This window comes from Sinohyriopsis cumingii, chromosome 11, assembly GCF_028554795.1.
Source record: "Sinohyriopsis cumingii isolate HCF-2022 chromosome 11, ASM2855479v2, whole genome shotgun sequence".
In the NCBI taxonomy this organism is placed as follows: Eukaryota; Metazoa; Mollusca; class Bivalvia; order Unionida; family Unionidae; genus Sinohyriopsis; species Sinohyriopsis cumingii.
The window spans coordinates 63,093,137-63,112,264 of NC_142971.1; the positions used below are offsets into that span (position 1 = coordinate 63,093,137).

The following is a 19,128-nucleotide window of genomic DNA, read 5'->3' on the forward strand; positions in this document are numbered from 1 at the left end:
GGCACTGGTCCTTCGCTCAGACAGGGTGGAGAGGCCAAACATCCTGAGCATTTCAATCCACAATGCTTGTGTTGCTCTCGATTATTATGGCCATAGTCACATTTCTCACAGTAATAACTGTATCCCAGGAATCCAGTGATACTGGTAATGGTATCGAAATGGTCATCGTGATAATAGACATGAATGTATTTTCCGTCCTTAAAGTCTTGGCCTCGAAACAACAGAGGCCCACGCACTACTTGAGGGTGCACTTTCAAGGTGTAGCGTGGAGCTAGGACATCTTGCAATTTTTGCATTTCAGGAATGCCACAGGGTGTGTCTTTGGACAGGCCAGCTTGTTGTAACAGGAGTTCTGCTTCGTTTCGTTGCTTGGCTCGGTCCGATTGTCGAATAGTTTTCCGGGCTCTTTTCCATTCTGCCGTGTCGTTCTTGTTGGCAGAGGTTCGTCCCACCACGATGGCTCGGGCTAAACACGTCTGGTCTTGAGGGTTGTTAATTCGGACGAGACTTGTTTTGGTGTTGCGAAGGTCGTCCACCAATAAGACCTTTTTGCGTCCAGTCCCTTGAGGAGGAGAGACGTGGGTCATGTCCAGTGTGGCTTTTCCATCGGTGATATCAAACTGGTCATTAGATTGTTGCACGTGTTGAATCTAGTCCATGACTTTGGAAGCAGTCAATTCTGCAGGGGTGCTGAACTCGATCCAAACAGGGGATTTCAAGCTGTCGTGTTGTATGGAAAGTCTCAAGCGATCGTCTTCTTTGGGTTGACATTGTCGCTTGAGTGCGGTGAGCAAAGAATCCCACACTCCAGTGATGAACCCTTCTGCTTTCTCTAACGGTACTTCAGCCTTGAAATCTTTAAACTTCACCGTGTATTTGTAAGCCGTGGTTCTAAATTTTCTAGAGGAGCGCTTTTCGGTCTCTCGAATGTAATAGTATTTTTCAGGGTTGACTAAGGGTGGCGAACTTGGTTTAGAGGGTTCGAATTCTGGTTCACTCATGTCCTCTTCAAAATCACTGGCATGAATTTGTGCCAAGACTTCAGCCCTGGTACGAGGCGATAGATCACGTTTCTGCCTCTTACTTTCTTCTTCTTTCTTCTCGAATGAATAGGATCGTTTCATCTTGAGTGCAAAACGTCAAATGACTCAGGTTTAAACACCATAGACTAATTTATAGTCATGGCAGACCAACGTATATAAAAGGGTGTGTGTCTTGTTCTTTCACTATTCATTTCACTCTCTAACCGAGCACAACGATGGAAGAGACTAGCCAAATCGAACGTTTGATCAGAGCTTTGCGAGGGGTCATTAGAAAATTCTCTTCAGACCAGCCTTCGGACTACTCTCCTTCCTTTCGAGATAAAAGTCAAGATACTTGCTATATCTGTCAGAAGAAAGGGCATTGGTCTTCAGAGTGTCCAGACCGTCAAAAAAGAAAAAAAAAAACGGGCTAAAAAAGACAAAAGTCAAGATACCTGTTATTATTGTCAAGAAAAAGGACATTGGTCTCCAGATTGCCCAAAAAAGAAACAAGAGGAGTCAGAAGAAAAGAGGGATTCTTCAGAAGAAAAGAGGGATTCTTCGGAAGAAGAAAGGGATTTTTCAGAGGAAGAAATCAGACAGGTGAAGAAAAAGAAACAGGAGAAGAAAAGAAGAAGGGAAGAAAGCGAGGAGGAAAAAGAGGAAAAGAGTGTGACGGTGAAGAAATTTAAAAAACAGAGAGACTAAGCAAGGAGACAGAAGAAGTGTATGAACTTTTTAAAGTGATCTGTTGTGAATTGTGAATTGGATTGTAACTATTGATAAAAGAATAAATTAATTGCATAAGGTAAGTGTCTTTGAGTTTTGATTTTAAAATAAGAAGCTACACTCACGCACTCATATACACGTGCTATAGGGGCAAAATGGTTTTTTTTTGAGTTATTGGCAATTGAAATTGTATTTCTTTTCGAGAGACGTGGGTGGCCCTGAAAAGGGCCTTTTTTGGTGTAGGGGTGAGTTTAAGCAATCAACTTTAACTGCCTTAAGCCTTTGCCACGGCCAAGGCCTACTTCTGGACTGCGTACTGTTGATGATGATTTGGTTGAACTCACTAAGGGTGGTACGACAGGCTTAGTCACAGGGTTGACGTGTTCAGCTCGGGAAGGTCGTATTCTCTTCGGTCGTAATAAAGAAGTCTGATACATTTGCTTCAGACTTCTTAACTCCGCTAAAATGTCCAACAGTACCGTGACCGTTTGATTTTCACCCTCCTGTTTCTTTGCTGCTACTTCTTCTTGCTGTTGTTGCTGTTGTTTTTTTCTTACCTCTTCTTCTTGCTGCTGTTGCTGTAGGAGAAAAGCCTGTTCGGCTTCCTTTTGTCGTTGTATAAATTTCTCCAATTCTTCTTTCTGTCTCTGTCTAAAATTCTCCACTTGCGGTAATGAAGAAGGTAACGAAGGTTCCGGAACAAATTCTTGCGAGGTAAGAAAATCCACAAAATCCCAATTTACCTCTTCTGAAAGTAAGTCCGGGTTCCCTTGGGTGGTCTCCACTGCTGGTGTACCCCAATGAATCGTTTTCTGAGTTTCCGTCATGTTGAATCACTGTCGCATAGATTGACTGCACACAGGCGCTAGCGAATCTATATAGACCACGTGACGTCACAAACTGCTCTCTTCGGATTGGATGCGGGCTGACTGCATTTTGTAACGCGTGTTCGGATTGGTGAATGAACTCAATCCGTTTCAATCCTTCCTGTACCTATAAATAAGCGCAGTTCACTGCATTGATTCACCTGTTGTCGTCGCTTCAAGATGTTGTTGACCACAGTCGAATCATCCACCCTTGTGTCTTCAATGATGTTTAGGACGGACATGCTCATGTATGTCCGGTCCAAGTGGACCGTTGTCGACAAGTCAGACACCAGTCTGTGGATACGAAGAGTGTACGTAGAAAGACAAGGTTGCCTCAAGAGGACACTGATTTATGTCCCTCGAGTAAGACGCAGCTTGAGGACAAGAAGATGCCGCAGATGCCCTTTATGTTAAGGGCATATTAACATAAACCCAAAGGCCCTTTTCAGGGCCACCCACATTTCTCGAAAAGAGAATGACTTTCGATTGCCTACCCTTTTTATTTTTATTTTTTATTTAAAAAAAATCCCATGTTCAATTCCCCTTGTCCCTAGATAGACCCACACTTTATTCCCCCATGTTCAATTCCCCTTGACGCTAGAGTTGCCCACGATTTTTCTCCATGTTAAATTTCCCTTGACGCTAGAGTTGCCCAGGGGTGTTTTTAATGCTAATTCCCATTGACGCTAGGTGCCCCTATTCACTACTCCAGTAGCTTCTCGTGGGTCGGTGGTTCTTTCCGGGGGTTTCCCCTGGTTCTACCTCCACCATTAATACTGGCCGCCATAAATAGCCTATCGTGTGCTGAAAAATGGCGTTAAACCCCACAACAACAACAACAACAAAAATCTACAAGATGAAACTATAACTGATTATTTTAATGAAGTTCCAAAAGTGCTTTAACTGTTCAGGTGAAAAATAGAATAGCCTTTACCACAGACAAAGTTTTAGCGACTCCTCCCGCAAATAAACAATAACATTTACTCTGTTTTTCATGCAGCACTGAAATCTACTCTCGTAGATGTATGCATCTAACTCTTAAAGAAGCTGTTAATGCATCAGTAGTTACAGCGTTAAACATGGATATTGGAAATGTTCATGAACTAACTATTACGTGTATAATTCGATCACAATACTTTAACTACGTCTGCATACCTCCACCTTCCAATCTACCTACTCGTTAGGCTTGCTGTACAAAAGTACTCCGCTCATCTCGCAGTTGTTTCATTACCTTCTATTATGTCAGGGTTAGTTTGTAAGACGTGTCTTTGGTGAATGCTTGAATACATCTGACAATTTCAGTTGAGCATTCCTAGGTTTGTAATGATATTGTTTCCTACGGTTACACACACACACACACACACACACACACACACACGATATTAACAACTGACGTTACTAAAATAAAATTTGTTTTAAAGATCAGTACTTGCTTTGAATACATGTTATCATCATTATCAATAAACCAATCAGATGTGCAATCTGCGCTATAACTAATTTTAGTTTTTGTTGGATTGTTGTTGTAAATCATGCCGACGTTAAATAAATCTTCTTTTATCTTATCTTAGGCAACTTCTGCTTCTTCATAGCGATAACATGTTCAATGTAAATATTATAATTACTTTAAGGAGAAAATCAGAATTAAAAAAAATCTCACGAAATATCCCCATTAAAGTAAAGATGTGGAAATGTGTAATTTGCTTGAACAGGCAATTCCTGCGTCAATGGCGCCACGTGGATATTCGTTTGCACGTTTAGGAATGTCGACAATGTTTACAGGAAGTAACTTAACTAAGCCGTGCGTATGTGTAAACGTCGCAGTCTTAATTACAATATGTCATGAGCAAACGAGCGAGAGAGACTGTGAACCTCCTTTTATTGTAATTTTCCTTTCAAATAAGCTAAATTAAAGTATGTTATAAATAAATAAATAAATAAATAAATAAATAAATAAATAAATAAGATTTGTGGTGCTTATTCAGTCTGTCAAACAAGTATTTATATGGTCTTAACATTCCTTAATTGACAGTGAATGCATAATGATTTTTACTTCATGGAACTTTTTATTTTCATAAACACACAGGAAAAATAAATTCGTTTTCATTCAACACTAAACGTCATAATTATCAATTAAGTCTGGAATGCTACTTCGAACAATAGTTCCCGGCTCTTGGCTCTCGATTCCGTCAATTACTCTAGCCCCTGGTTGTAGTTAAGGGAGTTAACCCTGCATATGTAGGAAAGTGAAAACTGAGGCGGGAAGAAAGAAAAGTTGAATTTCTTGGGACAATCTGTTATCCATGTTATGAAATTTGTGGTAGAGTTGGATGTTTGTGTTATTTAAATTCTAGTGTACCCATCAAAATTCTTTAGTATATGAAATTTTGATAGATAAGACAAATTTCCTGGTATGTTGTCATTATACCTACTGGCTATTACAGTATAGCTGTTCTCCGCCACTTTTTATAACTTATTTTGACGTTACACACTGTGGCGGAAGACGGCTGTAAGTGGGCAATGGAGGACGGACCGCCTTGGAGAACTTCTGAATTCTGGGATAATCGCAACTAAGAAATGTAATTAGTTTGATCTTTGGGCCCTGACTTGTACAATGTAAAACCTCGTCTTTGGGTCCTACTAAATACTGCTAAGCCTGACAAAACCCGACAAAGTCACACAAAGCCATGCGAAGTCAAATAAATAGTTATATTGTTATTTATATTGATGAATAAATTAACAAAGCCGAAAGACTAGTTTTCAACATATTCATGCAAGATTAAATGACTGAAAATTGGACGACAGAGTACAAATTCGAAATCGAATGACAAAATCATACGTAAACTGTTTATTACTTTATAAACTTTTCATTGAACTTATCAAAAGAAAGTGCAGTTTTTTCAGTATATACTAATCACACAAAGCCTCACAAAGCCTGACAGTCATAAAAGTTATTTTAGACAAGTGTATTGTAAATTATATTGCTGAATAAATTAACCAAACTGAAGGATTAGATTTCAACATAATTATGCCAAATTAAATAACCAATAAAATTTGGTGGCAAAGTTCGACTTCGAATAATAAGAAAATCGTATGTAAAATGTCTGTCATTTGATAAATTGTTCATTTGAGTGATTATCAGAAGAAAATGCAATATTTCAATATGCCCTAATTATACAACGCCTGACATACAAAGCTTAACAAAGCCACACAAAGCCTGACAGATTTGTGCAAAGTCCTATTAGACAAATATATATTGTAAATTATATTGAGGAATAATTTAACCAAACGGAAGGACTAGTTTTCAACATAATTATAAATAACGATAAAGTACTGATAAAGTCTGGAAAAAAACATTTGAAATGTTTGTTATTTTATAAACTTTTCATTTGATTGATTATGGAAACATAGGTCAGCAAACCTTTCGATGTTTCATAAGAAAGGCATACACAGCCAGACAAGTCGTACAAAGTGATAATAAAACTGTACTGTTGTTGTATGGTGTTTTTGCCGCATAAATTACCAAGGCAAATGTTGGATTGATTACGCACACCATAATGAATTACCGGTAATTGGGAGACAAATTTCAAATACATTGCATCTCAAAAAAGGCCTGACAGTCTTAACTGCAATGTTTATTATTTTAAAATGTCTGTATATGATAGACTATCAACATAAATGGTTATTTTTCACACAGGCACACAATGTCATAAAATGGCATAACATAAATGTGTTAATTAAGTTAAAGATAGCATTGTCCTACTCGCCTACTTTTGATTGTAACAGGCGTTGACACGTGTTAATGGAATACAGTAGCACTTCACTACCATAGGCCATACATTTTTATCAACAGTAAATAATTTCCAGTGTTGCAAGTTTAAAAACGTTTCTGTCCTTGTACTAAGTTAAATTGATAAAAAAAAAATAATGATCATAAACAAAGCAAACATTTTGTAATTCTGTTAAATTTATTGATGTAAATGTTGTATCAACACTACATATGTTCGAATATTGTAAATAATTGCCATGTATTTGCCCATCGTGATCCTGTTATTTTTGTTTCTCCCAACACTTAACCTAATTAAATATTTTTATAAATTGACACGAGCATGTTTCACTGTCAAACAAAAGGAGAAAGAGTTGAATTAATAAATAAAAAAATTCAGCTTCCATTCCTGGATGATATTTGTATAAACTCATTCTCAAAACATCCCAAAACTCATCAGCGTCATTATGCGAGCCTCCTTTGGTAATCTTCTCTACTTTTATTCCTGCTTTAATATTCTGACATTGTCTGAGATCATGTGGATAATCTACAAATATATTATGGGATGGATCAGTCATCCTGGCATACACATCATTCGCTTTCTGGTGTTCTGTAAGTTCTCTAATTTTATCCATAACCTGTAGATTTGTTCTTTCATAACCATGTGAGCAGATTTTTACATTCTCATGTTGAACCAGTGTATCGTCATATTCTCCAGTATATTCCACGATGGCAACATCTCTACACTTTAAACCGTGTATCCAGGTGACACATTTTTTTTGTAATTTGGTTTTCTTTCCAGTGTTGCATAATACCTAACGAATGTAATTATCTCAGACCTGGGTGGCTGCAGTTGCAGCAGTTTTATTTTCCTTGTTCCCGCTTCATGTGTTTCCATGTAAATCAAATCTTCTTTGACCAGAACTTGACAAAGTTTTTTATCTTCTCCGTTCACTCTCGTCAGATATTTAGTTTTACACATGCTGGCCTTCTTTGAGTCCCATACACCACAGTCATCTCAGTATTGTGCAGGCTTGTAATTGTGTTCTTTCCTTACCTCTATATTGTTCATATTATCCAGAACCACAGACATTTTGTTTAATTCCAGTTGGAATTTGTTTCACAGTCAGAATTAAAGCTGTACTGATGTAACTTTTTGCTGATTATGCAGATACTGCGTATAGCTGATTTTTAAAATTTCAGATACCGATTATGAGACAGATTATTTCATTATTATTTGTTTTTTAACAGTGACTGATTCAGAAACATAAGCCTATTAGTGTAATGCAAGCAGGTATTTCGCCGGTTGAGTCATAACAAGGTTGTTTATGCAGCAAGTGAATTTTAACTTCTATACAAAAACAAATCGAAACCTGAAAAGAAGTACATTGCTATTTATAGAAAACAATGATCACACAAAAATAAAACTTGAATTTTTTTAAAACTAACACTGATAAAACTTATGGTTTGCCAATTCAAGATATAAATGAATGAAAATGTATTAAACAAGTATTTTAACTTTAATTATGTTCAGTGATGCAGGTTGCTGTTACTAGATTTTAGTAAATGACTAAAAATGTTAAAAGCAATAGCCCAATAATAATTAAAATTAATAATACGCAAGCTTTAAGACTGAAGTTAGACATCACTGTACGCTGGCTGCATCTAATACTGAAAACCTTGCTGAGGTAGGTTGTATTTAAGCAACAGTAACATTTCTCCCTTCTCGCCAAGTAATGATCCATGATGATCCGAAAAAATCTGGCCTGCGCAAAAAATTAACTGCTCGCTCAGAACGCGTGAAGCTGGTTGAGACATATAGCATCTAGCTAATTTGGCCAAGTAGGGGAACTGAAACCTGTGAGCGTTCCACCAGCCGTATATGTCTTCTCATGGCAAAAGAGGGCTGGCCAGATACAATTCAAGCATCACGTCAATGACATCATAAATGTTGGTTGTTTCGTTGACGGTACGGATAGCTTTGTCACAGGCCACAGAAACACAGAAAACAAATCCAAAAGACACGACATTGATGGTCCAGTGGCATTTGTTTAAGTTTCAGGTTGTTTTTTTTTTGGTTGGGGGTTCCTCTTGCTTGTTAGCTGATGCAACTATGATGCATTCTGCTCTAAGCTGTTCTTTGGATCTGGTTACAAGTAATTCTTTGCTGAATAGGCAATGTTTGAATTGTGGATCCTAGATGGTGACCAAGACAAGCTCATTGCTGGCAACGTCAGCAAAGTGTGTGTTTAGTGACGTCATAATATCATGGCATATTGCCTGAATACCTTGACTCCCTTCATGCTCTCGAGCCAGCAACATTTAGAGCATTTTCAGAATAGGAAGAATGATGGATACAGATGTTTGGCTATCATTTACTTCCTTGGTAATGTCCGTGAATGGGCCTAACATGTCCACAATATTGTTACTCAAGACCCACTGTTGGCCTGTTAGGCTAGACAGGTCATAAAGAGTACCATAAACCCCCCACCCCCAAGACTTATTTTTGTTCATATAACGAAAATAACATGTAGAATTCCAGTGTGTCTGGACATCCTGGACGAGTCTTTTATGGGCAATGCCAAATTTTTCCTGCTGCTCTTTGAGCTGTCATTGTGCCAGGATGGAGTGCTGGAACTAGATGCTGACTATGGATCGCGAGATCGCCAAAATATCTTTGACAGCTTGTTGCAACGGAATGCCATCACTGACAACGAGCTGCAGATTGTGTGCAAAACAGCTGATGCTGTCGATTTCATCCAGATGGATTGCTTTCAGCATGTTTGCACCTCTGTAATGCAGAAGAAGATGGAAGTTCAACAGCCATACGAGGCCTCATTAGCTGGTTGGCTACTGTGATTGGGATGAGTGCATGAATGGTATTGATAATTTGACAATCAGCAGTAGTATACAGCAGGTGTGTTATAAAGTATTTACTTTTAAAAATATATTGTCTTTCAATTAAACCACAAATCAGATGTTTGTTCATTAATTTTCACTATTTAATTCTGATCTAAAATTCAAGCCATGTCAAGATGAATGTTAGATTGAATTTATATTTTTGAAATTTGTTTACATTGGCACTGATTATTTCCGCTGATACCGATTATACCAATTGTTTTAATAATCAGCCCGATTATGAGTATGGCCAGTTAATCGGTACAGCTTTAGTTGGAATGTTACTCAAAATTATATTGAGTATTTCTTCTGCATTTAGTGGTTTTCTTCCTGTAAGAAGGTAAGTTGCTGGTATTTCCTGAATATTGGTCATTTGTCTGTATGCTCCGAAGCTTCAGTGCTATCTACAATGTCTGGGATTGATGATGCTGCCTGATCCTCACAGTCATTATGTCCATTTAGCATGCCCCAAGTATTAATTTTGTTGAGTTCTTCCGTTTTTATGTAAACTGTGTCATTGCTCAGAGTTATATCCAGGCCTAGTCTTTGAGTTTGTGCTAAATTATCCTCATCTGTGACAATGGGTCAGTGGGGATATATGATTCTTTGCAAGTGAGGTCCATGCCATTCAGTGACTTATTTGGTGTGCTGACCATTTAATGTTTACATGGAACCAGTACCACAAAATGATTAAGCAACCAGATGCGACCGCCATGTAATCCTATTCTCGACCACAAAACTCCAAGTGACTTCATTGTTTCATTTGTGCACTGTGGCACATGTGTTCTTGTCAAGAGTTGTGCTACTTAGTCGGCAGGTCCTTTTACTTTTAGGTACAAAGCATTGATGTTAAAATTCAGAGCATCACTTGTAGCCTGGATGGTCCATGCACTAGAATATGCACCAGTCTTAGCACAGTTCATGAGAGCATCTACAAACGAAGTTGGACACAACAGAAAATCCTTTGAATAATTCTGCGTTATGCAGAACTGTTCATTACAGACCATTTCTATACAGGTGCGGACTTTAATATCACAACAAAGACTATGCACCACACAATGCAATGGAAAGGGCGTTAATAAGACAGTTTCCATCTCCTGTTGTCATTAAGGCTGATACATTTGGGAGTCTTTGTTGTCATTTTGTTCCAAGTAGCCAAGTGCTGCAATGTCGATGTAATGCTGTGCTGGGTCTAATTGGCGATGATCCAATTGTAATGGCGGCAGAAGTTGTTTATCTTGTTTGGCCAAGACACGCACGTGATCAATGCTGAATTAAGCTGCCTGCAATGAGAACAGTCCCCGATGTGTTATAGGCACACAGGTTTTTATCGTCTATAGTTATTGGTTCATTTATACAACAGTGCAGCATGTATGAATTATGTATTATGATGACTATGCGGTTTTATTTGGCGTACATCAAACCAATGAAATTATGTTCTGTTAAGCCATGTAAAATTAATTGGGTATGTAACAAATTTATACTTGTAGTATAGGAAGATTTTACAACACCTCATTGCTAATAATAAAAATTTAATAATAATAATAATAAGCATTATTGGCTACATAGTTCATCAGTCCAAATTACACACATTTATGAAAAAAGGTACAAGCACAAAAAATATAAATTCTAGGATTAATTAATGTACACAACATAACACAATTGCTTCTATCAAGAACTTAAAGCATGAATAACAGAATTTCAGGAGGACAACAACAAAATCAGTTATATGTCAAAGTAAAACGCAAACCAAAACCCTGATGAGGATCAAGAGTTCAATGTTCTAAAAAGGATTTGGAAATTTTTTAGCATAAAGTGCATGACGGATTTACGTCAACAAGACACAAACCTGGCTTAACCAAATAAACAAAAGCCGATAGAGCAGTTTTAGTTTATATTAATAAATTGAGTCTTAGCACAATAATATTTATATTTTCCATGATTATAAAAAAAAACACACATGTATTTAGTCTTAACAGAACATACCAGTATATAATAATTCTCAGCATATATTTATTAACACAACACTACAAAACAACAAACAACAGAAAGTATCACATAATTTCTTTATAATTGATTTCAGATTTCTATCAAATATCTCGTGTCTCACCACTAACTAAAAGTTTATAAATATGTACAAAGATTATTGTTCAGAGTCTTCTCAAGCAGTTTGAAAACATGAAATAAAGTGTATCAGCCTTAAACAAATGAAGTTCAATTCAATTGTATTTTTGCATATTATAACATAGAAAATTGAATTTTCTTTCCATAATCAGTCAAAAGAACAATTTATAAAATTATAACAAATATTTCCAACATGATTGTGTCATATTTTATCACTACTTCATCATTGTTTGAAATTTGAACTTTGTCGCCCAATTTTCAGTCATTTAAAGCTGCAATAATATGTTGAAAATTAGACTTTCTGCTAAGTTAATTGTTTCATCAATATAATGAACTATATACACTATTTTTTAATCTGTCTTTGCATGGGTTTTTGTGGCTTTGTCAGGCATTGTCTGGCTTAGCAGTATTTAGTAGGATTGCTCGTCTTTTATATTTGTTTTGGGTGTCGAGGTCTTAATGCCTAAATATATATATATGTAATATTAGCTATACGCAAGGTATTTTGAAAAAATTGTTTTCAAGCTGTAGCATTAAATTCTTTGGATTTATCATTGTCTCATTATTACATATTTATATTTTTTCCCCTCATAAACCCTAAGATATTATGCCAGGAGCCTTTCAAAAAATGAAATCTAAAAATAACTGGCTGTCAAAATTTTCGAGTTTTTGAGATCAGAAGTTTTTTCGTCAACAATTTGCAAAAATATAAAAAATGGAAACATTTTATGAAACTAATTAAATGTTAGGGTAATAATGACTTGACACAAGTAAATAAAAAGAGACATTTAAAACATGTATTCCAGGTTTTTTCTACATACGGTAATTGGAGAAAATGGCAACAGAATGTGCATTAGGATTCACAGCTCTTTGATTTACTCCAAAACATTAGCACAATCCGGGTGAATAAAAAATGCAAAATGCGCATTACTATGCGTTGTACCGATACATGTTCCTAAACACTGAGTAGCAAATTAAAAATTGAGATTATAATTAACAACACTTCAGCAGGATGGCAAAGGGTTAAGTCGTATTTATAACAATGTATGTTGGCGCTGAAAATCGCCAAAGTAGCAGTCCAGTTCGTAAGCTAGTGTTATGTCCTATTAAAATTGCCTATCTAGTGTTTGAAAAGTTATGAATCTGCCATATGGTGTGCCGATTTTAGTCAAAAAGTTTATATAAATTTGCAGTGGAACATTTTGCACCTTGAGAATGATGTTACTAAGTAATCAGAAGTTATGATTATTTGACTATTAGCAAAAATTGGCTTTTCAGTGAATTTTTTGCCTTGTTTAAATGCATGTTTAATTCTTTTAAGTCACAGACCGAACATGTTTAATAAAATAAGTATTTCCGTCATAACTTTTGATCTAAAAAAGATATCTCAATGAAACTTAGCAGTCTTACTGCATTTTTCCTGTAGAATTCAAATATATACAGTAAATTAAACTATGTCCACTAGATTTCAATGCAGGGAAGAAAATAAGGGGTTAAAACATTTATTTTTCTTGTATCAGACAATTCACATACTGGACAACATATTTCTTAACAAGTCATTTAATTCAGAAGAAAACATTGGCATACATTGTAAACATCTCAACAATTTTTTATGCTCTGAGAATTCCCACTGACATCCAGAATTTAGACATTCTGGAAGCATTCCAGTCGCTATGACAAATCCAGGCTTAACTTCCTGAACATCGTCTCGGCTGGACTCCTGCTTTCCTGCATGGTGTCATGAATTTAACTTACAGATTATTATTGTTGTCACTTTTAATTTCATTAACACATCCAGGGTATCTAGCAAAACAAACACTGGTGTCAAAGCGCACAGACAGGAAATAGCAATTAACTGAGAGCCATCAATTTTGATAACTGATTGATAATTACATGCCCATATGGTTATACAATAAAAAGTACATATCAATGAAATTTATTTGCTTTTGTAGATAATTTAAAACTTTTAAATAAAGTTTATTTTATAAAAATGTTATTATCAGTATTGAGTTTAATACAGATTACGTGCACACAGTATAAGAAAAATCGATTTTCACCCAGTTTACTGATAAGGAATAGGCACTGTCTGGGGTTGCTAATTACATGTCCGATCCACTTAATTCAAAACTGAATTTCACGAAAAGCACATCGGCTAAAATTATAATTTTTAATTTTTTTTTTTTAGTAAAATCGTTGATCTTTCTAGAAGTGTAGAGAGTATATATGGCCGAATAAGAGGATAAAATGCAATCTAAATAGTTTGTGCTGCCCTTACTCACCTTAAAACATGCACTAAAATTAAAATAATGCCAGATATGCAATATTTGGGGTTTTTACTTAACATAAAACCAATATTTCCATGGAAGACATTATCACTTTAACACAGGGTATGGTGCAAAAAGAGACCTGTTCTGATCTCTGGGCCTAACATTAATTTTCAAAAGCATATTAGAGTTATCCCCACCTTGCTTGCGCATAGCTAGTAGCATGTTTTGATGTCAACTAACATCGTAACAAAAGTAAAATTTTCAGGAATATCTTGCACACCTGGCATCCCGTATTGACGCTTTTCTACACATTAAAGTTATAATGTATTAGTTTGACTTTACTTACTTTGATATCTTTTTCCTAATAAATTCAAATTCTCACAAAAGCAAATAGACTAATTTTCAAGTTTTGTTGGCTTAAATTTCAGTTAACCGGAAAGTGATGGAAACGGGGAATGCTGAAATCAGGTTAGGATGAAGTATTATTCTTTAACGAAATGAATAAAAAAAATATGTATATAGTGCCTATTGGAACAGTAAGTAACGTTTTGTTTCTTTCAAGAAACGTATCCCCACATGAACCTACTTGAACATCGGCACACCTCAACTTCCGTTGCATTCTCAAATGTATGTCATTGAAACATGAAAATGCATCCATCAGAAAGTTACAGATTTTGATTCCACAAGGATAAAGACAGCATAGTCAGTATATTAATTACACATCAATTTGAGGAAGAGTGTTGATATGGGCTGCCAAGTGCATGAGATATTCCTGAAACTTTGACAACTCATTCTGGGGCATACGTGCCAACCATTATGCTTTTTTTTAACTAAATTACACCTTACACCTTATGCGTAAATGTATTCGGATTATGCACTTTCTATGTATCCCTCTCCGAAAAGAATTAATAATTTGTTTTCTCATTTTTATTAAGATCCCAATAATCCCACAGACCGATTTGTAGAAAAGATGGCTTCTATGTAACTATGACATAAGAATATGCTTGTGTGTCGACTTGCATACACTTTCCTAACAGTATTATGTTCTATTTATAGCAGCTGCCCTATTTCCAAGAAACAACTTTCAAACTTTTGACCTTGGTTTCTATTTATAGCAGCTGTATAGCTTAGTTACGAGAGAACAGACTGGTTTCTAACTTTTAATCTTTTCTCACAGATTCTTTGTTCTAATTCATATCTAATTCAAATCTGGTACAGAACCAGTCTGTAGGTATTTGATGCTAAAAGTCAAGTCAGATTTATTCTAGTTGATGCGTTTGTTGGGCTGTTTAGTATTGCAACAGACAGGAATAGTGATTATGATGACAAAAAGTTACCCAGTCTGTGTAGGAGACTTTGACAACGAACAGGGCAAAGTCAGAGTGCTCTTCAATTAACAGTAGATTCCACTGGAGAAAACTTATTTTTATTTGCTTGATAATGCTTTGAATAAACATAAGTTGGCAGAACTGTATGGAGTTTTCAGCTGATACTGCATCAGTGATGACTGGAATTCATAAAGGTGTTGCAATGTATATTTTGAAAAATGTCTCCATCATTGTACATATCAGGTTGTCTTTGTATATGATGCACCATGCTACAGGAAAGGCTGCTGATAAATTAGGAGAATTGAAGTATCAAATTGGCACTCTGCCTGTTAATGTACTTCATACAGAGCTAATTTTATTCATCTCATTTCCCAGCTAAAAGACCCAATAACTGAGATATAAATTTCCTCTTTGTCAGGTTATATAGAGGATATTTGCTTTAAACGAGTGAATAACGGATATATTTCATCGAGTGGATGAAAAACCCAGTATTTTCACGAGTTGTGAAATGAATCCGTTGTTCACTCGTTTCAAGCAAATATTCTTTTTATTTTATGCTCATATACGTTGGCTACCTAAAGTTTGTGACACAGTGAATTAGCATTACATAAGGAAAAGGTAGTTCACTGACAGAAAATCAAAGGGAGGTAAGTATGTTCTGACCCCAAAAAGTATTATTTTTTCACTAAAGTGAAATATCAATATCATTTTAATTAGAAAATCAAGTAATTCACTGCTTAGCATAAAATATGAAAGGAATATTGGTTCTTTACTGTTCTAATGCTGAGAGATTGTTCTGTATTGTGAACAAAAATAAAACTGAATTCAGATCCAGGCTCTGTAACCTAGCACTTAGTGCTCTACTGGTGTGCAAAACATTCATAGTCTCAGCTGGTACAAAGTGTTTTGAAATGTACTATGAGAGTCTGTTATTCTTTAAAGCTCAAAGTGTTACATTCGAAAACTCGAAGCAGTAATTGATGTAAAAAGTCCAGAGGGATAAATAAATCATTTTGTACATATGCTTATTGAATTTTTATAATTTTGTATGTGGATTACTCTTTTTTGTTCCTTGATAACTTTTTTTTTGTCCACTTGGATTACACTTTATCCTCGCCAGGGGTTGGTATATATGCCGATGTTGACCGACATTGGAACAAGCTACACAAGGCCTTTATTTGGGCAGCAAGACAAAGCACTTAAACATAAATAATATGTGATACGTCTTACGTTGTAGACTAGGCCCTGACTAGTCCTACAATTTAAGACATCAACCCTGATATTTATGTTTTGCGGGTCAAGGTCTTACTGCCCAAATAAGGGCACTGTATAGCATGTTCCGATGTCAATTAACATTAGAACCATAAGTCAAAGTTTCAGAAATATCTCGTGTACTTGGCAACAAATTTTGGCACTTTTCTACAAATTAAAGTCAGAAAAAGAACACCAGAGTAAGTAAAGTCTTACTAAAACATCACTTTAATTTGTAGAAAAGTGTCAAAATGGTTTGCCAAGTGTGTGAGATATTCCTGAAATTTTTTCTTCATGTTACAATGTTAGGTGACATCAGAACATGCTACACAGCACCGTTATTTAGGACTAGACTTCGACCTTGATAATTGTGTTTTTGGGGTCAAGGTCTTACTGCCTAAATAACAGCACTGTGTAGCATGTTCCAGTATCAACTAACATTGGATTGAGAAGTCAAATTTTCAGGAATATCTCACACATTTGGCAGCCCATTTATGTGTGTGTGTGTGATTTGGATTTTTAACGTATCTTTAACAATTTTTCAGTCATATCGCTATGATGTCTGCAGTGTGGCAGTTTATAGTGATGTCTAGCACTGGGGCATCATGCCGCAGACATGTAGTATGATGTCCCACCCAGTCACATTATCCTGACACCAGACTGACCAGTCCTAACACTAACCACTTAGTGCTGAGCGCCAAGCAAGGCAGCTGTTAGTACCATTTTTATAAGTCTTTGGTATGACTTGGCTGGGGATGGAACCCACGACCTCCCGCATCAGAGGTGGACGCTATAACCACTAGGCCACTGGAGCGGTCCGGCAGCCCATTTATAATGTTTTAGTCAGATTTCCCTTACTTTGATGTCTTTTATCTGATAAATTCAAATTCTCACACAAGCAAATGGACGTGTTTTCAAGTTTCATTGGTCTACATTTCAGTTGGCTGAATTGCAATGGAAGCAGGGATTGCCAAAATCAGTTAAAAGGATGATAAGTATCTTGAAAATGAAGCTAGCTATACACTTTATTCAGTGTTCATATATTTAATAATAATTCTGTTATATACATGGTTTACATGCAATAATGAAAATGTTATTCAAGGATTTTATTATGTATATCTATATCAAGTTTTGTATTTTTATAATATAGTTTTGATAAGAGTCATTTTGTTCATTACATTTTTAATTCTAAGATCCTATGAATGGGTTGTTTACTATAAAGATATAATATGTAGTACTACTTTCATTCCATGTTCGAGTAGACAACAATTAGACCATGAGTGACATGAATGGAGGTCAAAAACAACATCACGTGATTGAAGGGGGACATTCGTTCTGTAGAAGGGTCACTGTGAAATAGGCAGTAGCATATACTGGATTACTGTAAAATAGACTATTGCATATACTGGATTACTGTAAAATAGTCTATAGCATATACTGGATCACTGTGAAATAGTCACTAGCATAAACTCGTGTAGTTTACACTAGCTACTCAGGAAATAGGTCAGGAACCTTTTTAGAAAATCCATGACCTCCATTCACAAGAAAGCATGTTCTTGTTGAATCGCATGATATTTTTTCATTCTACTCAAACTTGAAAGTTATAAATGGAAAACGTACACACTATACATGACTCATCTTTAAAGTGCAGACTACGATCATAGTACAGTGTGACCCCCCGCTATAACACTGTAGTTGGGGTCTTTAGAACCTGACCGTGTTATAACTAACCAAGCCAGCTGAAAAAAACGATGCATTTACCTAAAATATGGTGTGTGTGTGTGTGTGTGTAATAAAAGTGGGTGCAAAAATACATGCTTTTGATTAAGTGAAGACAAACTAGTCTGGAAAACACTTGTATGTTGACAATTTATATTTGTGTAGTACAATCCATAATCTGTTAAGTATTGTACTTGTATAAAATAAATCCATGAATCTGAGTATAGATCACCTTATAAACTTCATGTATAACTCACATTCCGTTTGAATACAACATGTATGTATAAAAATTGGTAGTCTTCGTTTCGATCTATATGCGATTGTCACTTAACAATTCACTACAGTCGTCTCAAGTAGCACAAGACTATATCTGTTTACATGCTACATGTACTTGTACTTAAATTGACCTTGATTTTGGTCAGCTGGAGACAGTATCATGTTGCAGAGGCTACCCAGTGGATGTGGCTATTGATTGGGGAATGAAAACTTTAACAAATTAAAATGATTAACAAACATCTTGGCAAGATACTCCATCTTCAATTAACTTGATGGCCTAATATCTATGGTATTACAAGATTAGAAATTTAATTTTTTTACCCCAAACTGATAATAAACGTTTTACACGTTTCCGTACTTTTAAGAAAGGAATTTATTTTGCATATGACAATAGTAGATGTATTTGACATTTGGGAGCAACACCACAACCATGTTTTATCTGCATTCATGTTATAATGGAGTGTGCTATTGTGGGGTCACACTGTATATCAGCATTGAAATTGTCATTAATTAAATGAACTTTGTTAAAACTAATAATATGAAAATATCAGACATATTATAGATATACATAACAATATGTACCCATTCTGGGTTCTGTGGGATGCTGAAATCTGCATAAAAGTATGCATGCTTTCCAATTTTGGAAGCATGAAATGTAAAGCAGTAAGCCTCTGGAATGCCAGAAATTTTTGTCTTGAGAAATTCTCATTTATTTGATGTTTCTTCAAATCAGATTCCTCTGTTCATGTTGGTTCAGTTTCCTTGTTTCAGTGGTTCTTACAGGGGGTTTGCTCAGTTCTTCCTCCACCAGTTATACTGGGTGCCTTGTATAGATTATCATGTGCTGAAAAATGGCATTGAGTCCCTGAACAACAACAAAGCATG

General features: G+C 35.9%; 1 protein-coding gene across 4 annotated transcripts in view; it reads left to right on the forward strand.

Annotated features, from left to right (window-relative positions):
* The first annotated feature begins 4,836 nt into the window (after window positions 1-4,836).
* LOC149788566 (ubiquitin carboxyl-terminal hydrolase 48-like) overlaps window positions 4,837-19,128 on the forward strand; it is a 29,539-nt gene continuing 15,247 nt past the window's right edge. Inside the window, exons 1-2 of one of the 4 annotated variants that reach the window (XM_089974610.1) lie at window positions 4,844-4,934; window positions 14,098-14,137. The gene's annotated coding sequence lies outside the window, so the exon portion shown is untranslated. Of the gene's footprint in view, window positions 5,194-14,097; window positions 14,138-19,128 lie in introns of all 4 variants that reach the window. The other 3 variants (XM_089974609.1, XM_089974612.1, XM_089974611.1) reach the window with 3 other exon arrangements.